This window comes from Rana temporaria, chromosome 11, assembly GCF_905171775.1.
Source record: "Rana temporaria chromosome 11, aRanTem1.1, whole genome shotgun sequence".
Classification (NCBI taxonomy): domain Eukaryota; kingdom Metazoa; phylum Chordata; class Amphibia; order Anura; family Ranidae; genus Rana; species Rana temporaria.
The window spans coordinates 54,551,683-54,569,379 of record NC_053499.1 but is presented as its reverse complement, the minus strand read 5'-3'; the positions used below and the strand labels follow the sequence as shown (position 1 = coordinate 54,569,379).

The 17,697-nt window shown below is 47.4% G+C and overlaps 1 protein-coding gene across 1 annotated transcript in view; it reads right to left on the bottom strand.

The window, feature by feature from the left end:
• The window catches only part of SLC25A22 (solute carrier family 25 member 22), a 126,205-nt gene extending 110,481 nt beyond the window's left edge, over positions 1 to 15,724 (bottom strand). The window contains exon 1 of the mRNA XM_040328532.1: positions 15,439 to 15,724. The gene's annotated coding sequence lies outside the window, so the exon portion shown is untranslated. The remainder of the gene's footprint in view (positions 1 to 15,438) is intronic.
• Between the last annotated feature and the right edge of the window lie 1,973 nt (positions 15,725 to 17,697).

Here is a 17,697-nt window from a genome sequence, read left to right as displayed (position 1 = left end):
CAGTGTGAAAGCTTTCGCATTGGAGTGAGAAAAGAGGCTCTTTCAGGGCATTTTGCAGGCGCTATTTTGTAGCGCTTGCGAAGTACCTCAGTGTGAAAGTAGTCTAAGACCCCTTTCACACTGAGGCGCTTTGCAAGCGCTATAACGCAAAAAATAGCGTCTGCAGAGCGCCCTGAAAGAGTGGATACATTCACTCCAGTGTGAAAGCCCAAGTGCTTTCACACTGGAGCGGTGCGCTGGCAGGACATTAAAAAATTTCCTGCAAGCAGCATCTTTGAGGCGCTGAAGGAGCGGCTCCTAAAGCGCCCCTGCCCATTGAAATCAAAGCGGCGCTTTGCGGCCATTAAAAGCACCCCGCTATCGGCTGAATAGTGCCGCTAAAAATAGCGGTGCTTTACTGCCGATGCCCCCACCGCCCCAGTGTGAAAGAGGCCTTAAAGTCATCATCATGTGTGATTGTGCGTGTGTGCTAAGCAGACAGGGCCGCTGGTGATCCTACTCCCTCTCTCCCCCTGTACAGTGCAAGAGGCACTGGCGCCGCATTGGCAGAGGACTGTATCCCTGCACTGCTGCGTGTCCCTGACCATCAGAGTGCCACTGCCAGTGAGTGTGACCTGTATGTGTTCCACTGCGTGCAGTCACTGTCTGATGTTCCATTCCACTCTGCCTTTCTGCCCAGTGCTGTGCCCATGATACACCGCACGATTCCTCTGCATTTAGCTATGAATAAGCACTGTATGAGAGTGTGAAACGCGTTAGCCCTTTTCCTGATTTTTTTGCTGTGACATATCCATGTTGTGACCAGTTTTTATTAAAAAGGAACACATTTTTGTTTTTGGAGTGCGGCCGTCCCGGTTCTTCTATATACATTTTTGCTTCCTCTGCATTCATGGGTGCTGATATTACCGCATTTATGGGTGCTGATATTACCGCATTTATGGGTGCTGAGATTGCCACATTTATGGGTGTTGATATTGCGGCATTTATGGGTGCTGATATTGCGGCATTTATGGGTGCTGATATTGCGGCATTTATGGGTGCTGATATTGCGGCATTTATGGGTGCTGATATTGCGGCATTTATGGGTGCTGATTTTGCCACATTCATGGGTGCTGATTTTGTCACATTCATGGGTGCTGATATTATCGCATTTATGGGTGCTGATTTTGCCACATTCATGGGTGCTGATATTGCGGCATTTATGGGTGCTGATATTGCGGCATTTATGGGTGCTGATATTGCGGCATTTATGGGTGCTGATATTGCCGCATTTATGGGTGCTGATATTGCCGCATTTATGGGTGCTAATATTGCGGCATTTATGGGTGCTGATATTGCGGCATTTATGGGTGCTGATATTGCGGCATTTATGGGTGCTGATTTTGCCACATTCATGGGTGCTGATTTTGTCACATTCATGGGTGCTGATATTATCGCATTTATGGGTGCTGATTTTGCCACATTCATGGGTGCTGATATTGCGGCATTTATGGGTGCTGATATTGCGGCATTTATGGGTGCTGATATTGCGGCATTTATGGGTGCTGATATTGCCGCATTTATGGGTGCTGATATTGCCGCATTTATGGGTGCTAATATTGCGGCATTTATGGGTGCTGATATTGCCGCATTTATGGGTGCTGATATTGCCGCATTTATGGGTGCTGATATTGCCGCATTTATGGGTGCTGGTAAGGTCATATTTATGGGTGATGATGGGGCCGCAATTATGGGTGCTGATATTACTGCAATTTTGGGTATTTTTTTTTGTTATGGTTATCTGAAAGATGGGTTTCAAATGTTTTGACAGGGGCACAGTTTCAGTAGAAACGCCTCTGCTCTCGCCGTTGCACCCTCTCTCTCTCTCTCTCTCACCGTTGCACCCTCTCTCTCACCGTTGCACCCTCTCTCTCTCTCTCTCTCTCTCTCTCTCACACCGTTGCACCCTCTCTCTCTCTCTCTCTCTCTCTCACCGTTGCACCCTCTCTCTCTCTCTCTCTCACCGTTGCACCCTCTCTCTCTCTCTCTCTCTCTCTCTCTCTCACCATTGCACCCTCTCTCTCTCTCTCTCGCCGTTGCACCCTCTCTCTCGCCGTTGCACCCCCCCTCTCTCTCTCTCTCTCTCTCTCTCTCACCGTTGCACCCTCTCTCTCTCTCCCCCTCTCTCTCGCCGTTGCACCCCCTCTCTCTCGCCGTTGCACCCCCTCTCTCTCGCCGTTGCACCCCTCTCTCTCACCATTGCAGCCCGGCCCCTCTCTGGCCATGGATTTCTCTCTTTTTTTTTTGGGGGCTGGTATATTAATGCTGTGGGGCTGGTATGAAATTATTTCCAGGGCTGGTTTTCATTCCCAGTCCGGCCCTGGAGTTACCTTGCTCCCATTCACTATTTGTTCAAATTGTGGGACTTCTGTCATTCCAGAAATGTCCACTGGGTCAGTCTGTGGTCCAGGGATGCAATGTCATCCCTGGCCAGCAGTTGGCGCCAGAGGGGTTCTGGCAGATTAAGTTTCTCCAGCAGCCAATCAGAGGAGTTTTTCCCTCACGGGGCGTGCTGGAGAGGAGTATATCTGTGACAGGTGTCATGTGTTCTAAAATCTTCGCGGGGCCCCGTTCCAGGTGTCCACCTTCAGGGTGTGCGCATCCATGGACCCCGCCGGCGTGGCCCACCTGGCCATAATTGCAGACTACTTGGGACCTCACCTGGAGGTACAATGGGACCCCAGTGACTGGCTGGGTTCCCGGTTCTATTGAAAGGCTCCCAGGCTGGGTGCCGTTCGATTGGGGAGTCGGTTTGAGGAGGACCCGGAGGCAGGTCGTCCAACAGAGCCTGAACGAACCAATTGGGGATCCGGTGACCAGAGTACTGACAGGTATGTTTGCTGTCATCTGGTGGCCAATGCAGAAATCTACTGGGAGGATTCGCTCCATTTATCTATCTAGCTCAGTTATTGTAATTGGCCTGTGGCAGAGGCCCGAGCCGGGTCTGTGAGAGAGGCCTGTTCCTCACAGAAATCCTAAGTGACATTTCGGCTGCCAGGCCTGTAAAAAGGGGTCTGTCCGGGGGCACTTTACCCACTCAGTTGGAGTGGAGACGAGTTGCAAATTGGTACCACGCAGAGCGGTACTGACTGCTCTATTTAATATCCAGGCCTGATACTGCAAGGTTCTTCCTCTCTCTCTATTCATCAACTTTGCCCTTCCCAATTGATGTTGATGTTGACCGTGTTGGCCTGGAAAATAAAGCATTGGAAAAAACCTTTATTCACTGTCTGGATCTTCGCTCACTGTTTGTCTCTACAATTGCACCGCCTAGACAATGCCAGGGTAACTTAATGGGCCAATCCCAAATCAAACAGCAGCTCCTTCGGGGGTAGCGCTACAGTATATACTTTAAGAGAGAGACAGGCTCAACTGGTAGTAGCAGTGGTAGACCGTATAGGAGACAGGGACACCCAGGAACAGTCCAAATGGGTTTTTCCTGCACATTAATTCAGCAAGGCAGCAAACAAACACAGCTTCAATACAGAATGGTTTTGTGCAGCAAGTCCATTGCATAAAACAAACAAAATTCATCCAAGCCATTAACTAAACTCAGGTCAGTTCCTGACTAACCAGATGCCCCCAGATGGGTTCCCCAAAAGAAACATTCAGGACTTGTACTGTTTTAGTGTTCTCTCAGCAGTCAGCCTTTCACCTAACAGCAGGATCTCACAGAAGAGGAAGTGAAAGCAAGAGCCCTAAACATCAGTCCGCTTGCTTGCATACAGTATAAAAAGGCCTGTGAACAGCTAGGATGTAATGAGGTCTATGGATACCAGGTAAGATGTGGACCGAAGGGTGAAGGATTTATGCTTAGGTCCAAACGTGTCCGCTTAAGAAAAAGGGGTGCGTGATTCCAGGAGATCGTGGCTTGGCGGGCTGGCACATAGGAGAGAACTGTAGCCTGGAGCCGTAGCCAGGCTGGAACACAAGCCAGCATTGGATCTGTGGCTGAGAGGATGTCGGGCCATGATGATGTCACATAATGGGCAGCAACATGGTTCGAAACAGCGAATATCCTGCTGCCTGCGGGCCTGCTAGAGAAGCCTCTACAGTGTGATTCACCCGTGTATCTGCCAACCACAGGGGTGATACACAACAGCTTCATGCATGTTTCCTGGACCTTTGCCAGCAGACACCGGCTGCCACAAGGAGACACTCTACCTGTTCACCTCTGTGAGTGCATTCCTTTTTAAACTTTGTGTTTTTAACCCAACAAATATATACACTCAGATGTCGGCACCTTCTTTTTGCTTTTAATTTATAATTTACATTCTTCACCCTGCCAAAAGTTTTAGGCAAGCTTTAGGCAACACAACCACTTTCCTTTCCTGAACGTTTACAGAATACCAATACAGAAACCTGTGAATTATTCTTAAAAAGTTCCAACTGTGATCACACATATCTGTGATCATGGAGAATTCTTTTGTCCTTTGCTATGCGCATAAACTGTATGCATTTCCAGACTTCATCACGCTGTCGTGTCTGTACAGATGGTCATTTAGTAAGATTAAAAAAAAAAATCATATCAGATTTCTTTTCTGCCTGAAGAAAAAAGAAGACGCCATCTGTAAATTATCCAAGTAGGAAGCTTTGTGAAATGAATCTAAACATCAGAGTTGCAGGTATTTTCTGCAGCCCTCTCGATATAGTCTACATTTTAATAATAATTGATAATGTTTCTGCACTTAGACACTTCCTAGACCTTGCCAGATGTTAATAAGCAGCATTCTAATTTTGCATTGCTTAGCAACATGATCCCGCAAGGACAGGACGACTCTCGGGTCAAAATCCCTTAACAGAGAAATGACACTTATCCTTACTTCAGTTCCTCCCAAGTACACAAGATGTATGTGCCATGTACGGTTTAGAGTAATTTTAATTAATATGGTATATTAAGGGTGGAGTCAGGGGTGTTATATTATTCCTAACGCTGCCTATTTGTTCCTGATGCACACCTTTGGAACGCACAAAAATGCATGTATCATTTTTGCTTAGTATGCCTTGTTCTCTGTGGAAGGATTCATTAAAATCTTGAAATGAAAAAAAAAAAAAATACCGCATATGTCATATAAATACGTTGAATCCAATAAGGCAATTCACATCTGTGCGCTGCAGTGTTAAAAATGAGGCACGTCTGTTTCGTGCTCTGAGAGTCCCAATAAAATAATGAAGGCTAGGCAAAAGCACGTTAGACAACGAACAATAAAGTTGCGTACACACGATCAGTCCATCCGATGACAACGGTCCGAAGGACCGTTGTCATCGGTTAACCGATGAAGCTGACTGATGGTCTGATGTGCCTACACACCATAGGTTAAATAACCGATTGTGTCAGAACGCGGTGACGTAAAACACAACAACCTGCTGAAAAAAACGAAGTTCAATGCTTCCAAGCATGCGTCGACTTGATTCTGAGCATGCGCGGGTTTTTAACAGATGCTTTTGCATACTAACGATCGGTTTTGACCTATCTGTTAGGCGTCCATCCGTTAAATTTTAAAGCAAGTTCAAATTTTTTTGACCGAAGGTTAACTGACCGATGGGGCCCACACACGATCGGTTTGGACCGATAAAAAGGTCCTTCAGTCCGTTTTCATCGGTTTTAACCGATGGTGTGTACGAGGCCTAAAAGAAACAAAGGGGGACATGGAGAGATGTAAATCTGGCTTAAGAGCATTATGCATATTGCTATTTACAATACTTTTCCTATTATTTTTTTTTTGTTTAAAGCTAATCAATAGCTGTGGACTTTCATCAGTCTTGCCTACACACCATCAGTTAAAAATCAGATTGTGTCCAACGATTTTATTTAATCAGAAATCTAATCGTGTGTACAGGGCTTAATTCCTTCTTTCTGTCCATACCTCTGTACCGGTGACTTAACAAGCTGGTTCCGCCTATGGTATTTGTTCCACTCAACAGCTGATGATCAGCTGTTGCGTTCGGCTATTTCCGTAGCCTGCTACTGCGCATGCCCGGAGTCTGCGCAGTCGGTTGTGGAACAAGCTCGGCGATGGTCATCTTCTCCTCCTCCCTCCCTGAAGCCTCCCTCGCCCGGGTGCTCGCTGACTGGTGCCCTGGATGGGCCGCTCTATTGTCAGTCAGTGAGCTCCTCCTGCTCTGTCAGCCCCATAGAGCCGCACACAGCCCCCCCCCTCTACGATCCGTTTCAAACCCGACGTTTTACAGAGAAACACAATTTAAATGATGTAATAAATATACATGTCTGGAGGAAATGTTATGAAATTGACGGTGTGGTGCAGTGAAGCTTTCCGTCCTCCCCTGCTGACTTATGGTACGCTCCACAAGCCGGGTTATCTGTCTCAGCAGCTAGCTGCCGATTCCGTGTTCCACAGCTGACGAACAGCTGTTTTGTTCGGCTATTTCCGTAGCCTGCCCGTAGAATGTTACTGCGCATGCCCGGAGACTGCGCAGTCGGTTGTGGAACTTCCCCCATAGGGGAACATTTAGGACAAGTCACCGGCTTCCTATTAAAAGGCTGGAAGTGTGAATGAACTATGATAGCGCCCATCAGCACCCTAATGCCTGTGTACGAGGCTTTACACTATCCAACAGGAAGTTTACAAATGGTTAGGACTGTGGAGAAATAAAGTGGAACGGTGGTGAGTTTTAAAGAGACTCTGTCATTGTGCTTTGTATGCATCCATTTTTTTTCTTCCAAAGTCCAAATGACTTTGTTGTTTGGATAATCACTTTACACCCAGAACTAGGATCCGTGTATTGGCTAGGACCTATAGTGGCTGCATATTCTGCTATGACTATAGTTGCCCCCTTGTAGTTTCATACACTTTTCCAAAGCAGATATGGAGAAAACAGTAGGCAACATATCTACAGGATGTCTAAAATTCCCCAAAAGATGCATTTATGGCTAGACATGGTCATGACATTTCCTTGACTAACACCTACCATTTGAGGGCAACCCGCACACCTGTATACATTTCCATATGAGTAAGTTTCTACTGTATCTCCCTAATGTAATGACGGTGGCTTCATAAAGGGTTGGTATTGGAGTGTATGTGATATTGTCTTCTGTTCAGAAAGTCTAGTCTAATGCCTGGTACATAAAATGAGATTATCGCACGAATGGTCATCTGTTTTTTTGTATGCTAGGCTCATTTTGAAAATGAAGAGTTTACTAAAGTTATGAAACTTCTCATACAACAGAATAAAAATTCAGAAGTGATGTCATATGTTGTAGTGTATTTGCATTGTTATTTCGAACGACAACGGTACTGATTAAATGAAAATTGTACGATTTGGTATCTTACGAAAACATTTTTCCTGCTTTCCGATCTGATAATTTTGCATGAATTGTCATGATCGGGTCTCGAAAACGGTGTACTAACAATCAGATTATCGTATGATCGCTTTGAAAGCAAAGTATTTTTCTTAAGATTTTCTGATTGTGTGTACGGGCAATAAGGACAACTATTATCCCGCAGAAAATAGTCCAGCATGAGAGCGAGATAGAATGAGAATTGCAAATCACCTTGATAAGTATTCCTAGAATGCAGATTTTCTAACCTCTAGATGACCGATGGATTTTTATTAATTATGTATGTCGTTTTATTGCGCATAAAGCAAAAGGTAAGTAAAAAAAATATTATTATTATTTTACGATTATTCTTATTATTTTATACAGGATTTATATCACAGTTTGCGTAGCACTTTATTAATTAAGGGGGGACAGTACAGTTACAATATAATTCAAAACAAGGAGATTAGAAGGGTTAAGAAGATTGACAGCTTATCATTTAAATGACAAGTAGCAGAGAAAGGACAGCCAGTACCACTATTCCCGGCTCAAAGACACAGAATGGTGAAAACCAGCCATGTATAGAGCTATTGGGGAGATTTGTGCTCTTCTACACTTTACCCTTAAAAGCTTATTTCACATCATGGAAAATAATACCTATGCTAAGAAATGGCTTGGCACAGATAAAACATGTTCCACATATAGGGCTTGGAATCCAAGATTACGTTTAATCTGCTTATATTTTGACATCCTTGGCCCCCCCCCCCCCCCCCACCCCCATCACCGTACCAATGTAATTTTTTAATGAAACATTTCCATTTTCACCACATACTTTAATTTTCCTCATTCAATTGTTTTTATTAATGTTTTTAAAAGAGTAAAAGTAATGCCCCCCCCCCCCCGCAGGGGAGGGCTGGCAGCCTTAGGCCTGGGGGGCAAGTCCAGTCAAGTGGCCCATAGAGCGGGGAAAAGTGATGGATCGAGGAAAACAGTCTAAGATTTTTAATGATCACAAGAGTCAGAGTCCACACAGAGGCATCCCCTTGCATCAGAGTCTGCACAGAGGCCCCCCCCTTGCATCAGAGTCCCCCCCTTGTATCAGAGACCGCACAGAGGCCCCCCCTTGCATCAGAGTCCGCACAGAGGCCCCCCTTGCATCAAAGTCCACACAGAAGCCCCCCCTTGCATCAGAGTCCGCACAGAGGCCCCCCCTTGCATCAGAGTCCACACAGAGGCCCCCCTTGCATCAGAGTCCGCACAGAGCCCCCCCTTGCATCAGAGTCCGCACAAAGGCCCCCCCTTGCATCAGAGTGCGCACAGAGCCCCCCCCCTTGCATCAGAGTCCGCAGTAAGGGGTGTTCTGGGAAACTTGATTTTAGGGTGCATGCTGTGGACTATTGTGTAAAGGGGGGTTCTGCTCACCAAAGCCTGCCCCCCTCCCCTTTAACAAAGTCCACAGAGCACCCCTTTCTATACACTGGGAGGCAGGAGAGACTAGAAAGGGTGAGCTTACCAGGATGGAGGCTGAGGCGCAGGCAGGCTGTCTGATGCTTTTTTGGGTTCAAACTTCCTGTCCAGTGCCCACACATGCCCAGGAGTGTGGGCAGGGCAGACTCAGAAGGAGGAGGAGCAGATGAGCTCTATCTCTCCTCATGTCTGTGCAGAGAGAGAAGGGGATGTCAGCGCTGGTGTGCGCTGAGGCTGAGCTATGTGTGAGACGAGACATAGCTCAGCTCTGCAGCCATCTACCTCGGAGCTGACACAGGCATGGCTGCACAGTGGGAGTTAACAGAGCTCCAGCAAGCATATTCCTGCTCTGCAAAAACAGTATTTGGTAGCGGCGGCCTGTGGCTGTGCATAGTGTCACCAGCCCGGGGGGAGATTTCCACCCTGCCCCCCATGCTAGCCCTCCCCTGCCCCCCCCCCCGTACACACGATCTGGCTTTTCTCCAATGGGGCACACACACGGTAGGAATTTCCGATGGAAAAAGTCTGTCTAACTTTTTCTATCGGAAATTCCGATCGTGAGTACAAGGCATAACAAGAGCACTGTGCAGAACAGTGAACAAGCTCTGTGTGGTACATACTGTAAGTGGAGGAAACAAAACACTGAAAATTCTTGGTAATTAGGTGGGTATTCGCCAAATTCATGAGTGAGCATTTGACCACCATCAGAAGTGAACCGGAATAACATATTTTGTGTTAGAAAATGGGTATAAAATATCAAAACGGTTGTGGACACTAGGAAGTGGTCTTCCATACGATCACCCCTTGGATCATAGTGTGGGACAACAAAACCTATAAAAAAGATATCAAGGTCAAGACCATCTTAAATCGTAATCCCTGGAAGTAGGCCCAACATGAAGTAAAGCCCACGTCCAGAGACCATGGTTGGCAAAGTATTATTTGTTGCCAAAGGGACTCCAGACCCCCAAATATGAACATCAAGAACTTAAAGGGGCTGTAGAGCTTTGTGTTTTTTCACCTTAATGCCCCCCCGTTTTACTTACCTGAGCAACGAAACTCCGTGGGTCGCAATCCCGCGATGGTTTCCCCCAGCTTGTGGCGGCTCTTCATTGGAGATTGATAGCAGCGCAGCCATTGGCTCCCGCTGCTGTCAATCAAGTCAATGACGCAGAGCGCCGGAGGTCAGGGCCGAGTGATACAGTCGGCGGCTATGTCTGCCGACTGTATCACGGGAGCGCGCCAGCAAGCTAAACCCCTCGGGAGAGCGCTTCCCAGAACGGGGGTTAGCTGTTGTGGGGAGGAAACGAGACAGCCACCCAAGGGACCCCAGAAGACCAGGATCAGGGCCACTCAGCGCAAAACGAACTACACAGTGGAGGTAAGTATGGTATGTTTGTTATTTAAAAAAAAAAATACCTTTACAACCCCTTTAAGACCCTTTTCACCCTGAGGCGCTTTGCAGGCACTATAGAGCTATAAATAGCGCCCTGAAACAGCCGCTGCTTTCTCTCCAGTGTGAAAGTCCAGAGGGATTTCACACTGGAGCGGTGCACTAGCAGGACGGTAAAAAAAAAGTCCTGCTAGCCCCATCTTTGAGGCGCTGTAGGAGCGGTGAATACACCGCTCCTAAAGCGCCCCTGCCCATTGAAATCAATGGGCAGTACCGCCGAATAGCGCAGCGAAAACTACAGTAAAGCGCCACTAAAAATATTGGCGCTTTACCACTGATGCCCCCACCGCCCCAGTGTGAAAGGGGCCTAAATAAGAAAAAAAGAAGAAAAAGCTAAGAGGACGTGATGCCAAGGCTGGCCAAGGCTCATTTAGTAGGACATCTTTAGTGATGTTGACTATTGTGACTGAAAAAATAAATGAATGAACCTTCATCCAAATACGACGAACCTTGGGACATGACCACCACACATGCAACCGTGAACCTATCTGGCCACAGCCCCTGAAACAGGTAGCTGAGGTGCCTGCGTATATTTTTGACAGGTGCTCCGGCACTAAATACCATCTGGCGTGGACTTTGTAACTTGCCTTAATCAAGGTAACATTATGGATCCCTTTATGGATTTGCGTACTCCATTTACGCCAGTCCTCCACCTCAGGGGTTATGGACAGATAGTCTCCCATGCCACCTGGTAAAATAATCTAGCAGTGGAGTCAACCAAGTTTGTATAGCATGGAGATGCCCCCTCGCATAGCAGCACCCTGTATGCATCAATTTGTTGCAAGTGGAAGCTCTCCGTGGGGGGCATCTCCAGACTGCCTGTGAAATAGGAGGGAGGGCATATGCCCCTATGATAGTAATAGTGGCCTGTATGGTACAATCCCTTGTTCAACTGCTAGCCAAACCTTTCAGGTTGCATCCCTGGTGGGAACAGAGGATTGCCAAAAAGTGGAGCGCAAAGGCCATCTCCTACAGCTCGTGTCCCACACATGTAATGAATGTGAGAGTGTGATGTACAGTATAGTTTTATGGTATTTTGGTGGATACATACTGTATTTATTGGCGTATATCGCGCACTATTTTCCCCTTAAAATAAGGGGGGAATCGTGGGTGCGCGATATACGCCGATAGCCGCTTCCCGCGCTCAGTTTGAAATCCTGCGCCGACATATACCGAGTGCAGTATACTCGGGTACATTCGGCCAGGCTCGGCTTCGCTCGTGCTCACGCATAAATGTCACAGAGCGTGAGCGCGAGCTAAGCCGAGCCTTGCCGAATGTACCCGAGTATACTGCACTCGGTATATGTCAGCGGAGGCGTTCGAACTGAGCACGGGAAGCGGGGACTCGACGTGAGGCGCGCGCTGGAGAAGCCGGGAGGACACCATCGAGGCCGCAGACGGACGCCGGACTGGACGATGGACGCTGGGAAGACACCAAAACTGTAAGTAATAAAATCATATAACTTTTTTTTTTACAGGAATTTCGGGGGCAACATTAGGGATGCATGGTATACGCGGGAGCGCGTTATACCGCGATAAATACGGTACTTTATTTTATATCTAATGATGTCATCACTTGGCCTCTGTGCTTCTTTCTGCGATACAGGCAGATCATGGCTGGCGGGAGTGGCTGTCCTAAAAACAGCAGACCACTCTAGGTAACACCTACATGTGATGCTAAACATCCATGATTGAAAGTCGGCGTTGAAAGGGAAAAACTATGCTGGATGTCCTCCGGCCAGGAAATGAGGTGAGCTCTGTGAGACTTGCTGCAGTTTCTAGTGTACACTGTGAGAAGCTCAAAGTATCCAGTGAAATCAGACTAAGCCTAGGTTCACATTGATGTCCAATCGCATGCCAAATCAAGCAGCTATTGCCGGCAATGGCACCGTACGAATCGGTGCGACTCAAAGTCAGCGATGCACCTATTCCCAAAAGTAGTTTCTGTACTACTTTTGACGTCTTCGGGAGGCCATTTGTATAGATGTCTGTACAGGAACCCGCACAGATGTCTGTCAAATCGCCTCCCAAAGTCGGATTGCATTGCTGGGTTAAAAAAGTGCGAGTTCAGCGCGATTTCAAACCCGCTCCAATGTGAACCGAGGCTAAAGCTCAGCACATGTTACAATCTGATTGCATAACTACTTTTAGACTGGGTTCACACTGCCGCAACTGGAAAGTTGCATGACTTAAGGTGCAGCTTTGCCACGCGACTTCATTGCGGCTTGCTTGCGACTTCATTAACAGAAGTCAAAACAAGTCATGATGAAGTTGCCCGAAAGTAGTGCAGGAAACTTTTTCTAAGTCGCACCGATTAGAACTGTTCCATTGCAGTAAATGGGGTACGACTTGTCATGTGACTTTAAACTCTCAAGTCACATGACAAGTCGTGGCAGTGTGAACCGAGCCTTAGCTCTACCAACAACTGTGTAGTGCAAGGGCCTACCTGATTGGATACTAATTGATTGGATTGTTTAGGTGGGGCTTGTGATGTCTCACCCTATGGTCTGGGGGCTGTACTATCTCACATCTTACCAGATGGGTCAGAAAAAACAGTGGCATTCGCCTCCAGGCCCTTGACAAAAGCAGAAAGCAATTAGGCTCCATGTACACGAGACACTTTAAAACTGCTCCTAATTGATTAAACTTGACATATAGTAACCCACGTTTACATGCCGCGTTTAGCGGCGTTTGCGTTTAGAAGCGTTTCATTAATAATTTTTTTAAATGGCCAAAAACGCCTATAAACAAAACGCTGCTAAACGCGGGTTACCGTCTGAAACGTGGAAATCTTCTGCGTCTGAACCCATTTTTTTGCTTGCAAAGAAACACTGTTAAACGCAACTGACTAAAAACGGCAATAAACGAGACTGTGTACATGGTCACATAGGATAACATTGCATGAGTTCAGGCGCAGTTAAAAAAAGCATCCAACTGCCTCTGAACGTACGTTTAGCAGCGTCCCATGTACATGGGGCGTAACTCACACATTGACAAAGAAGCTCTTGCGCTTATATGGGCAATTAGGAAGCTTCATCTTTACCTGTATGGTAGGGAATTCACCATACTGATGGACTATAAACCTCTCCTTCAGATCTTTGGCCCTGACAAAGGCATCTCTCAGACAATGGCGGCGGCCTGCCTCCAACGCTAAGCCCTACTCTTGGGAGCACACAGCTACAAAATCCAATATCCCAATCAATGACATTTTCCTGCTGGGCTCTGCAAGTGCTTTTATCCAGGTGGCAATCTACTAAATCTACATTTGATTGGTGTGATCAGATTGTAACATGCATAGTAACCTTAAAGTGGAGTTCCACCCAAAAATGGAACTTCCGCTGTCCGGATTTTTACTCCCCTCCGTTGTCACATTTGGCACCTTTTTAGCGGGGGAGAGGGGAGCAGATACCCGTCTAATACAGGTATTTCCTCCCACTTCTGGCAAAAGATCGCCGCAGTATCCGTGGCGATCTACGCCAGGTCCGGCCCCTCCTCTGTCCTGCCCCTGTTGTCTTCTGGGAGACAAACAGGTCCCAGAAAATAGCAGGGACCAATCAGAATGCGCATGCACAGTAGGGAACCAGGCTGTGATGCCGAAAGGCTTCACTTTCTGATCACCTTACTAGCAATGCCAATGATCTGACTATATGGTTCCTCCTATCGATATGGTTCCTGTCTTGACTGCGCAGGCGCAATCCTTGCCGACGGAAATCACGAACCTTCAGGGCGACGTGGAATTTGAGGTAAGTGGCCAGTCGGCCTCACATCCTCTCTTCGCTTGGACGGCTCACTGCGCTCGTTCGGCCTCCTGGCTCTTTTTTTAACATCCTCCAATCCACGGGGCTGTCCGCTGAAAAAAAAATATTAAAAGTCAGCAGCTACAAATACTTCAGCTGCTGACTTTTAATATCGGCACACTTACCTGTCCTGGAGTCCAGCGCCGTCGGCAGCAGAAGAGGAGCGATCGCTCGTCACTCTGCTGCCCCCCCCCCCGCCATCCTCGGTGAGGGAACCAGGAAGTGAAGCGCTCTGGCTTCACTGCCCTGTTCCCTACGGCGCATGCGCGAGTTGCGCTGCGCCTGCTGATTGGCTTCCGCTGTGCTCTGGGAGCTGAGTGTTCCCAGAGCACAACGGGGGGGGAGAACGGGAGGTGACATCCTGCCCGCAGTCTGTGGCCAGAAGTGGGTGCAAATACCTGTCTTTAGACAGGTATCTGCACCCCCCTCCCCCCTGAAAGGTGTCAAATGTCACACCGGAGGGGGGGAGGGTTCCGATCAGCAGGAGTTACACTTTAAAGAATGAGCCTGGATGCCGCCCGAGGTTCGGCGATTTCCGTGGGCTTCATCCACGCCTGCGCAGGCAGGCAGGGAATCATCTCGATAGGGGAACCAGATCGACAAGACACGGGCGCCTCCGCCCAGAGCTGAGGGACAGGTCGGCTTTGGGCGAGGACATGGCGGGCGCCCTGGACAGGTAAGTGTCCTTATTTTAAAAGTCAGAAGCTGCAGTCTTTGTAACTGCTGACTTTTATTTATTTTTTCTTGTTAGGCAGAACTGCGCTTTTAGTACAGGAGAGGAGACTCTACAATTGCACAGAACTGATGGGAATACTGGAGCTGAGAAACGCGGGATGGAGCACCTTTTCCAATGACTGACATAGGACTGACAGGTGTCATTGTCCTCCTATGGACTGCAATAGAACAGCCCATACAGGAGCCAACGTACCGCGTTTCTTGCCTGTATGACACGGCGGACAGCTACGCAGATCGAAGGGTTAATTTAGTTCCAAGTCACAATGCTTCACCGATCACAAAGTTAACTCATCTTACTTTCTAATTCGGAGAGTAACCCACAGCATCCAATCACACATCACCTTCCATGTTATCAGACAATGAAGGGTAATTAGTGGCGGCTTGTTCTGGGTCACTCTACTCTGGACATTGTCATCGCCTAATTAAATAACACTGCACAGTAATGTCACATGTCACCGGTGTCGCTCTGCGAGTTCGGGTAATGCCAATGGAATGATCACAGATGCAGGCGTACCGGAACAAGAGCACCGAGAGATCTACATGGCTTGGCAAGACATTCACAGGGAGGGTCAAAGGGATTTAAATAGTGGCAATGAATTAATAATGGAGCTGCAGCAGGGAGCAGTGCAGACAGCAGCCCTACGTCTCCCCTGCTTCAAGGGGCATCTTACCTGCTGATGGTACAGGTCCTTGTCACTGGGATGGAGCAGGCATCCACTCCTTGGTGTAGAAGAGATGTGTAAAGAGGAGACAGAGGGAGGAGGAGGAGGAGAGATCCAGGGAGGGAGATGTGTAGGAGAAAAGGAGCCCTGCCCCTACAGGAGACTCACAGCCAAAGGGGAGGAGGAGTGCCACAGAGGAGGGGAGCCAAGGATGACACTCATGGATAGGAGAGCAGAGGATGGGCATACTAGAGCCCAGGGATCAATGTGTAGGGAGCTTCAGGGGGTGACACCACTGCTTGTACAGCACAGCGTACACTGATGGGTTAATACACAGCCTGCACACAGGAAAAGGGGAAGTCTGTCATCATGTGCGGAAGTCAGCAGTTCAAGTTCATTTTTAGACGGTGAAATCTGCAGCCTCAGACAATCTGCCACTTGTTCTTATCGGCTGAGCTAGAAAATGCTATTTGACCCAATAAAAAGCCTGAGCTGAAGTCGCTTTACGGTGACCGAGAGCCAGGATTAGGAACCCCTACGGCAGGCTTGGGGCACCCCCTGCTGATGCCAGGTGGAGGTGCATGTTTCCGTGAGAGGCCCATTCAAACTGTCGCCATAGAAGACACACATGGCGTTTCCTCAAAGTGCATGATGAGTTTTTTAGCGCATTATTTAGGGCGCATTTAGATGGGCGCATTTGCGTTCAACCTGCGGTTAAAATGTGCAGTCAAACACATTTTAAACGCAGGTTGAACGCAAATGCAAGAAAAAAATGCCAATAAAGCTAGTTTACACCATTGTCGTGATTTCATGTGTGTAAAAAAAAAAAAGGACAGCATGCTCTTTTTATACATACTGCAACTCAAGTGAACACGCTGCAAACACATTCATCGTAAATGTAACGCGGTAAAAAAAAATATCAAAAGGGACGCATTTACACCACAATCCCTGGCCCGGATTCAGAAAGGAGATACGACGGCGTATCTCCGGATACGCCATCGTAACTCTGAGTTGTGTTGTCGTATCTATGCGCCTGATTCATAGAATCAGTTACGCATAGATTTCCCTAAGATCCGACCGGCGTAAGTGTCTTACACCGTCGTATCTTAGGTTGCATATTTACGCTGGCTGCTAGGTGGTGCTTCCGTATATTTACGCGATGAATATGCTAATTAGGTAGATACGCCGATTCAGAAACGTACGTCCGCCCGGCGCTTTTTTTTACGTCGTTTACGTAAGGCTTTTTCCGGCGTAAAGTTACCCCTGCTATATGAGGCGTACGCAATGTTAAGTATGGACGTCGGGCCACCGTCAAATTTTTTACATTTTACGTCGTTTGCGTAAGTCGTTCGCGAATAGGGCTGTGCGTAAGTTACGTTCACGTCTAAAGCATTGACGATTTGCGGCGTAATTTGGAGCATGCACACTAGGATTCTTTCACGGACGGCGCATGCGCAGTTCGTAAAAAACGTCAAATACGTGGGGTCACGATTAGTTAGCATAGAACATGCCCCCAACCAGCCTCTTTTGAATTAGGCGGGCTTACGCCGTCCCGATATACGCTACGCCGCCGTAACTAAAGGCGTAACTTCTTTGTGAATACAGTACTCGCCTTTCTAAGTTACGGCGGTGTAGCGTTTCTGAGATACGCTACGCCCGCCTAAAGATAGGCGCATGTACGTGGATCTGGCCCATTCATCGTAAATGTAACGCGGTAAAAAAAAAAAAAACATATCAAAAGGGACGCATTTACACCACAATCCCTGTGTTCAGTATTGCATGCACGTTTATATGCACATAAAATGTATTTTCAGTAAGTGTGCCTCATGTTTGCAATGCATTTTAGGCTTTTTTATTATTATCTACTGAGTTGCATTCACATGCGTTTATGAAGCGTTCATGCGCATTCACTTGAGTTCCGATACATTTACTTGTGAAAAAATGCAGCTTGCTGTACTTTTTTTTTTTTTAAATGCACATGAAAGCACCATAATCAGTACCGGGACAAGTTCATCCAGTGCCAGAGGCATAACTAAAACCTTCAGGGCCATGATGCAAGAAACCATAAAGGGCCCCCCTGACCCAAAGGCAGGGCTCTTCCTCCAAGCTTGGGGCCCTTCCCATTGATCCCGGGGCCCTTAACTCCTGTAGTGGGACGTTTTTTTTTTTTTACAGTCCCGCAGCTTGACCCTTTTTACATACCATGTACTTTATTGTCAAAAGTGTTCACGCATGAACTTTAATGACATCCCAGTCTTAGTCCGTAGG